Source organism: Colobus angolensis, unplaced genomic scaffold, assembly GCF_000951035.1.
Source record: "Colobus angolensis palliatus isolate OR3802 unplaced genomic scaffold, Cang.pa_1.0 Scaffold52, whole genome shotgun sequence".
NCBI classification, from domain to species: domain Eukaryota; kingdom Metazoa; phylum Chordata; class Mammalia; order Primates; family Cercopithecidae; genus Colobus; species Colobus angolensis.
In genome coordinates this window covers 8,262,114-8,271,499 of record NW_012118710.1, presented here as the reverse complement: position 1 = coordinate 8,271,499, position 9,386 = coordinate 8,262,114, and positions in this window count along the sequence as shown.

The following is a 9,386-nucleotide window of genomic DNA, read 5'->3' as shown; positions in this document are numbered from 1 at the left end:
AAAATGTCCACACAGATTATATCTTAATGAAAATCTCAAAGAAAGTGAATTTGATCAATTAATTAGAATGATTTTTAATTGGTTCATCAATTTCACTATAGCCAATGAATATTTTCAAATACTTTATAACACTTGAAAAATTGTGTTCTATTAGGTAATTTAATCATTCTATTAGCAGTCTTGCTTATATAACTCATTTCCTTAGGAGGTAAAATAAATTTATTAATAAAAAGATAAAACAACTTTAAGTGAAGCTGTTCAAATTGCCACAAATTCTGACTTACATGTGATATTGTTACAGAATCTTGCATAAACACTTTTGAAGTTAACCACTGCATGACAAGGGCTACTAATTCCGTTATCTGAAGCAAAAACTGTGTTAATATGACTTCCAGAGTTACAAGGAGGATCAGATGAGATAGCGTTATTGAATAAGCTTTATAAAAAAATAAAAATTTATATGTATGAAGTATTTGTTATAATTGATAATAAGTTTTATTATTTCACAAAAATGATTTGTTTTTTGAACACTTCTCCCTAAAATTCACTATATACTATTCCAAATTTAATGCAACGCTTCTGTAGCTTCAATTACCTTTCATAATTCATAAAACAAGTCTGTTTTCTTGCTCTTTTGTATGTTTGGTGACATAAGAAGAAGCTATAATTTTAAACCAACCCCTAAAAACATTTTAACAGTATCTCTATAAATCTTAGTTTGTTTTAAGTCTTAGTAAAAGATTTAAAAACGGTATTCACATTTTGATTAAGAACTGACTCAATGCACGCACTCCAAAGTGCTAATATCTCTACCTTGATTTGGCACATTCGGTTTAATCCCTTCAGTGATAGAAAACAAATCATAATTTAAAAAAGAGTGGAAAGAGTTCCTTCAGAAGACTATTTCTTGCATACAGATGAATAATTAGAGTGACCTCAATGTGGTGGCTTTCCTTTGTTGCTCAGAGACAAATACATTTGTGCTGCAAATAAACAAGCTCAGCTCAGCAAACCCTCAATGTGAACTGTCTCCCTGGAAGCCAGGAGTCGTCTTTGGTGTCTTTGCAGTTAGATGAAAGGGAGTAGATTCTGCAGTAAAATCAAGAGTGTGGAAGTTTAAAGTTTGACTTTGTTGTTACCTTACCATGCAAAGTTAGCTCATTAAGGGTTTGCTCTTGCCAGAAATCCACAATCTACCACACTTCTTTTAAACAAATATACATGGAAAACACAGAATACTTTGTTTAGGAGAAAACAAGGTATAGTTGGTTTGAATTTAGAATGCCCCAATTTAAAAACAACATGTTCTCATGTTGAAAATTATGAGCAATTAGAACTTGGTTTTCTTTGACGTTGATAGTGTATGATCCATGGTCAAGGACCATTTCAGCTGGCCTGAAGCCCAAACCTAAAGAATATTTGGTGTAAAAAGCAAACAGATCAGTCTCTGGTCTGTTTGCTTTTTTTGAGGATGGACTATATAACACAGAATCCACGATTTGATCATTAAAATAATAAAATAATGCAGTTGTTTCAGAAATAATGGCAATGCATATAATAAATGAGCAGATTTAATGGGAAATGTGGATATATAACAGGAAGAATATTGTCTATTTAATATTTCCTTTTCAAAGTTACAAGAAAATGATGCTTACATTATAATCACAGAATATTGGATATATAACCTTGTTTGCTGTTAGAATTTCACAAAGTGGAAATTAAGCTATTCATTCCTCCTATTCTTTGTTTTGTTTTGTTGGGTTGTGGAATTTTTTTTTTAACAGAGTCTTGCTCTGTCACCCAGACTGGAGTGTAGTGGCATAATCATAGCTCACCGCAGCCTCAAACTCCTGGGCTCAAGCAATCCTCCTACATAACTGGAACTACAAGTGTGCACCACCAAGTTGATTTTTTTTTTTTTTTTTTTTTTTTTTTGTAGAGATAGGATCTCCCTCTGTTGCCCAGGCTGGTTTCAAACTCGTGGGATCAAGCAATGTTCCCACCTTGGCTTCCCAAAGTGCTGGGATTATAAGTGTGGCCACAGTGCCTGGACTACTACTCTTGATTGTCTCTAAGAAAAGAAATTTCCAAACTCCACCCAGCAATCTATTTTTTGGTGTCACAAAATAGATTGTTTTTCCCAGCTATCTCTTATATTGAGTAGCTTCCTTTACTTGACATCCTTTGCTGTGAGACTTTGCCATGCCTTCCAACACATAAAGTGTATGCCCAGGTGCCACTGACTTTGGGCTTGCCCATGTGGATTAATTAGACCAGTAGAATATGATTGGAAATGATAATGTATCAGCTTGGAGTGGAAGAGGTGTAGCATGTTTCTGATTCTATTTCTGCTATTCCACCCTCTGAGAGAAGAAAGGGCATGCCCTACATTGGGATTAACTCTTCATTCTGTGTCCTCAAAGACATGTAGATCAACCCTAAACCTGGAAGTGAGCCCCGCAGGACCCCATAGGCAGCAGTAGAGCCATGTAATGACCTGGGAGCAGCAGGTAGTGAAGCCTAGGTTTTGGAATGAAGCAGCCTCGTTTCATGTCTTGGCTGTACTACTCAGTTACACCTTGAATGGGTTAGTTGACTTTTGCTTTTCAGTTTTTGTCATGGACATTCTCAGTTTGATAATGCTTTACTCACAGCTTGTTATGAAATGTTTGCATCTCTTTCTAGCCAGAGTGAGGCTCAGAGTAAATACTCAAAAATTCTTACTTTCAGCCTCCTTTGATAAGGCCCTTACGCCTCTAAACTCAAACCAGCAACGTGGCCCAAGCTAACATGAAAGTCAACCAACTTAAAACCATCATCAACACTGCTGCTGATGAACAGTGAAAATATTACTAAAAAGGGTTTGATTAGTCAAAGTCTGTACCACTTATTGCCTTAGGAGTGCTGTGAGGCTAAATTGCCTTTGGGGTACGCAACAATTTGCCATCAAAGTCAGGTGTTAGAGCTGGAAGGAACTTAAATGATGACTTAATCTTATTATTGCCTTTCATGATTAGGGGAAATGAGGCCCAGAAAGTTGAATTGTCTTTCCCCAAACTAGTTAATAGCAAATCTGTCACTTAAACCAACAAACTGGTTTTATAGATGTACTGTCTGATATATTAAGAATATACTTCTTTCTGTTATTTTTTTCTAATAATAATGAAATGTCTATATCCCAGAGCATAACTTCTTTCTTTTCATGAAATAGCCTACAAATGTCATTTCGTGTGAAATAATTGAAACTCAAGAAAGGAGATATGTTGTCAGCAGGGAAACATATGAAGTATTGTTTGCATGTGAAATCTAACTGCACTCAAACAGGCTTAGTGTCAGGTCACAATACCCTTGCAACTAACATAATCTTTACATACTATCATCTGCACATCCATTTTTGTTTTTTTATCTAAAGTGACAGATTCAAAATTTAAATTCTGAAACTAATTTGCCCAGTTTTTGAAACACTAATCTTCTAGGAACAAATGTAAATACTAAGACCAGAGCAGAAGTTCTCAATTTAGTTTCTTTTAAAAACTGTTTTAGTTTCTGGCCATGTAACGTTCAGTGAGACAAAAGCTCTTTCAATCACTTGCTCTCTTTGCCAACATCAAAAGAAACAAAAATATATCAACAGCATTAAATGTAAAAGAACATTTAATAAGACTCCATGTGGCAGCTAAAAAAGATGAAGAAAGTGAAAATAAAGGTGAAACTAAATTGAGTAATATAAAACAAGAAAAAAGGAAAAATGTGAGGCGAGGAAAGAAAAAGGATAAATAAGAGAAAATAAGAGAGTGGAACCTGCTTTATATTTTCATAACACACAGACCTTCCACTACTTCTGGCCATTGGCTCAGGCTTGAAATCAGTGTTAGCTTTGGGCCCCCCTAAAGTCCCAGCCAATGTCGAACTGATTCTTAAGAAGCAACTCTTTGGCAACTTGCTTAGCTGTTGAAACTACTGGGACCATAAGAGGTTTATGATGAAGACTCACTTGTGCGATCCTTTACCCACTCCATGCAGACCTGACTGTAAGATGCAGGAAACAGAGAAAGAAGTGGTTCCATCAAAGGGAGTACCTTCCATACCTGTCCTGCTGCTCTCCCCTGAAGTATTATTCTGCAAGGAGAAACCTAGAAATCCAGGGTCCCAGACCATCCCTGTTGTTTTGAGGGTTTTGTTCCAGATAAAGAAGTGGCCTGAGCATAACCAGCCTGTCACTAACACTCCTTAAGCCAAGAACCATACACATAAACCCGTCTTAGGCTATGGCATCAAATATTACTCCTCTTGAAATCAGGCAAACTTGTACATCAGATTACATTACGTAATGTTACAGTTTTTTTCCCCTTCTACTATGGGAAGAACAGTATGATGAATTCATGGAAAACTCCTGCACTTTCTGTCATGCAGCCATGAAGGAAGAGGGTAATAAGGCAACAGCACTCAAGCATTCTAGATCTGCCTGGATGGCTGGTAGGCAGTGATTTTCCCCAACTCTGTGAATCCCAGCAATCCATCAAGGAGAATTACTGGAGAAAATGAGACAGAAATGCCATAAACCTTGCTTTCATTTTATTCCAGTGGATGTGAGGACGTGTGCAGTTTAAGCAGATTATGCTTCCGAAGTGGAGCTTGGTTGAGTGATTAAAAGATAAAACAATTCAATTTAAATCTTTACCTACATTTATCGGCTCAGATTTTCTGAATTGTACTGTGAAGTATCGTCATAAAATGGAAATGTTTGATTCAAAGGTAATAAAAGCTATTGATCTACCGTGAAGCAATATTAATATTAACATATTACTTTTATGATTAATTTGGTGCTGCATAAAAGAAAAACATCTACTGTGATTAAAGGAATAGTAGACTTTTTAAAATGCATGTATTTTAGTATGCATGTACAATAAGATGAACTCATTATAGAGACAGTATCCAAAGGGTTAGCTGTTAAAGTTGCATATTAAATGTCCAATCAGCAATTACTCAGTTAAATGAGAGGGCAAAACATGTATAGACTTTTGGCAAACTCCATTTAAACATGGGACACAGGAATATACCTTTTTGTGTGAGAACCAAAGAAGTGTTCATCTGGTCTAAAAAATCTGATGGGTTGTATCATGAAGTACAAATGTCTGCTAAATCCTAATATTTCTAGATAGAGTCTTTATCCAAACAAAAAGATGGCAGGCATAGTTGAGAGGAGCATGGTTTAGTCTGCCCTCAAGGTCTTCATCAGTAATCTCACATAGTGAACACGGAACAGTATGAAATGACATTACTTTCAGCATCAACCTGCATTTCAGTGCAAACTTTAGCAACTCGGAATAGATACATGATCTCAAGAGCTCTTATTCTTTTTTTCCTCATCTACATAAAAAGAAAGAAAGAATACATATATTTCAGAGGTATCTTAGTCTGTTTTGTGTTACTATAAAGGAGTGCCTGAGGCTGGGTAATTTGTAAAGGAAAGAAGGTTACAGGCTTCAGCAGACTGTACAAGAAGCGTGGTGCCAGAATCTGCTTCTGGTGAGAGCCTCAGGCTGCTTCCACTCATAAGGGAGGTGAAGGGGAGCCTGTGTGTGCAAAGGTCACATAATGAAAGAGGAAGCAGAAAAGAGGGCTGGTGCCAGGCTCTTTTTAACAACCATCTCTCACAGGAACTAATGGGGCAAGAATTCATTCACCGCCCAGGGAGAGCATTAGTTTTTCACAAGGAATCCACTTCCATGATCCAAGCACATCCTATAATCTATTAGGCCCCACCTCCAACACTAGGGATCAGATATTAACATGAGGCTTAGAGGCAACAAACATCAAAATCACAGCAAGGGGATAGTTATAAGGATGAAATACGTTTACAAATGAAAGTACCTAGCACAATCATGATATATTGCTTCTCATTAGATGCTTCTCTCTCTCTCTCTCTCTCTCTCTCTCTGTGTGTGTGTGTGTGTGTGTTCTTACTTGCCTATAAGTATCTTTATGTGACTTGGTGGTAGTGAGGGACAGAGGAGAAGAAGTGAGAAAAAAATCTGAAAGAGTAGAAGGAGCTATTTAGAGAAAAAAAAAATAAAAAGACTCTTTAGCCATCTCTTGACAACAAATTACACGCATCTCTGTCAACAAAACTATGTTTTTAATCCCATTTGGATGTTTTCTTCAAGCAATAAAAAGTAGGTTTTCTAAAAATCCATGTATGTTGTTTACCATTTATATAAGAAATGTACAGCTGGATTACTTTTACAGCTTGCAATGGCATAGGATTTTGTTTCTTTATTTGATTTCTTTTTAACCATAGGAACTCTCAGAATACGACTACTAAATGTGCATAGGTACTAAATCTGAAAAGTACAATCCTATAAGGGCATCATTTGCTTAGAGAATTGTGATAAGAACAATGTTTCTTAAAGTGATGTATACATATGCATATATTTTTAAAATGTATATCTCTATGCATAGATATACACACATACATACACATACTTTTCCCAAGTAAATATAATGATGTTCTGCCACAAATGCTTCTTTGGCAGTAAATATGACTATTTCAGGCTATCTACTGACTATAAGATGATAATAATAGCTAATATTTATTGAGCATTTACTACTTGAAAGATGTTATAATGAGGACCTAAAGTATATTACCTAATTAAATCCTCACAATTCCCTTGAGAGACGTTTTAGAATTGTGACCATTTTATTGGAGAATATATCAAAGTATGAAGTTTTTTTATAATTTTCTCAAACACATTCCCTTAAAAATGGGCCTAAATCCAGGGATTTGAATCTATTTCTTACTAATTATAAAATTCAATCTTTAACACTCTATACAACTTAAAGAGCCAAACCTCACAGACAGCCCATAAACAATAGTTTTAAATGGTAGTCACTTTGAAAAATAGATTATTTACAGAAATTTTGCTCTATTCTTTAGAGAATTTCTCTTTTTATCAGAAAAAGGAATACGCAAAGGGTAGAATTTTCTTTGAGATGAAAATCTAAGAAACTAGAAAATTAGATTTATATCATAGGCTCTGCCTTTCTACATATTTTTGTGAGAAATTAGCCATTTTTAGAGAGTTATAGAGTTTGACGAAGGAATTGGTAGTCTTGAAGGGAAATTGCTACCAGACTCAATGACGATTTAGGACAACTATAAAGCTGTTATAGAGTGACTTAGATTTCCTAGGACTGAAGACTTGTATCAGTCAGGATAGAATAGGCTATTCTTTGTAATAAACAACCCTCAGATTATTGGTAGCTTCTAAGACAAAAGATTTTATTTTACTTTTTTGAGATGGAGTCTTGCTCTGTCTCCCAGGCTGGTGTGCAATGGTGCGATCTCAGCTCACTGCTGCCTCCACCTCCTGGGTTCAAGTGATTCTCCTACCTCAGCTTCCTGAATAGCTGGGATTACAAGCACCTGCCACCACACCCAGCTAATTTTTGTATTTTTAGTAGAGACAGGGTTTTGCCATGTTGGCCAGGCCGGTCTCAAACTCCTGACCTCAGGTGATCCACCTGCCTCAGCCTCCCAAAGTGATAAATCCCCTTATCCTCCCAAAGTGATACGGGTGTGAGCCACTGTGCCTGGTCTGTTTTGTTTTTTATCGCCTATGTTACATGTTCAGCAATGATCAGCTGGGGGCTAGGCCCCACATTTCTTCACACTGAGACCTAGACTAAAGAGCACTCCATCGCAGTCTATATCAGAATCATTGTTGTGGCAGAGGAAAAGAGAAATGAGACTCTAGAGAACAACATCAACAGCAAGTAAATGCTCAATTCATAGATATGTCACTCACGCATTCAATACTCATTGGCCAGAATTAGGCTTGTGGCTTCACTCAACCTCAAAGGATCCAGAAATTGAACGCTTTCAAGTGTCTGATGGTCAGTGAGGTACAGAGTAAGTCAAGGAGAATTTGTTGATGGAGTGCCCAAGGACTGGAATGGAGAAGTTTTGTAATTACAAACATTTCAAACTAACTCTGTGTGGAGAAGTTTATTTTTCCTAACAGGAGAAGTCCCCTTAGGATGATACCTGATTGTGTGAGATTCATACTAAGACAAGACATCTGGAACTGGTGGGACCACTGGTGTTCAGGATGGTGGGGTTCATGGGGCTGGGGGCAGAGAGAGAGATTGAGAGAGAGAGTGAGAGTGAGAGAGAGAGAGAGAGAGAGGAGACACAGAGAGAAATATAAATAGCATTGAGGGGAAATCTAAGAACTTGGTGAAGTTCTTAGGTTCTTAGGGTGAAGAGGGACTTTAGAAAATATTAGAAGTGTTTAAAGGGAATTTAAGATGCTTCTCTTTGCTTTGTCCTCCCCATGAGGTTCTTAATTAAATTATTATGTTTGTCAATGCTTTGGGGAGTTGTGATGCAATAATGAAGTACTAAATTCTGCAGCCAGGTTGGTAATGCCAGGTCAATACCTGACCTCTCTTTATTCTCCATTTCCAAACTACAGAAGAGCATAGGCACAGAACTGGGGCAGGAGAAACAGTTATAATAACTCAATTTAGGAGAGTTTCCTCTAAGTCTATACAAATGAGTGAGGAATGAATGAGGGAGATCGTTTTTCCAATTTTCAACATGTTTATCCCCTTGTTGCTGAGATTTGGTTGTGAGCATTCCAGCACCTACACAGGGTGTATGTATCTCATAGACTGTGTTGTGATTGTTCTGGATATCAAAATGTGCACTTCTAGTCATTCAGGTTTGAGCAACTCCATACTTCAACTTTGTAAGTAGAATTGCCATTTTGTTTTATATGCCTTAAATATATGCACTTCCCTCACTTATATTACCTCATTTAATGTTAGACTCAACTGTACATTGTAGGTAACACCACACATTTTCTTTTCTTTTTTTTAACTATACTTTAAGTTCTAGGGTACATGTGCACAACATGCAGGTTTGTTACATATGTATACATGTGTCATGTTGAACACCACAGATTTTCTACTCATTTTATATATTAGAAAATGAAGGACTAGACCAGAGCTGTGGCTCATGCCTGTAATCCCAGCACTTTGGGAGACCAAGGTTGGTGGATCACCTGAGCTCAGGAATTCGAGACTAGCCTGGGCCATATGGTGAAACACTGTCTCCACCAAAAATAAAAAGAAAATTAGCTGGACATGGTGGTGTGGGCCTGTCGTCTTAGCTACTCAGGAGGCTGAGGTGGGAGGATCTCTTGACCCTGGGAAGCAGAGGTTGCAACAAGCAGAGATTGTGCCACTGCACTTGAGCCTGAATGACAGAGTAAGACCCTGTCTCAAGAAGAAAGAAAGAAAGAAAGAAAGAAAGAAAGAAAGAAAGAAAGAAAGAAAGAAAGAAAGAAAGAAAGAAAGAAAAGAAAGAAAGAAGAGAAAGA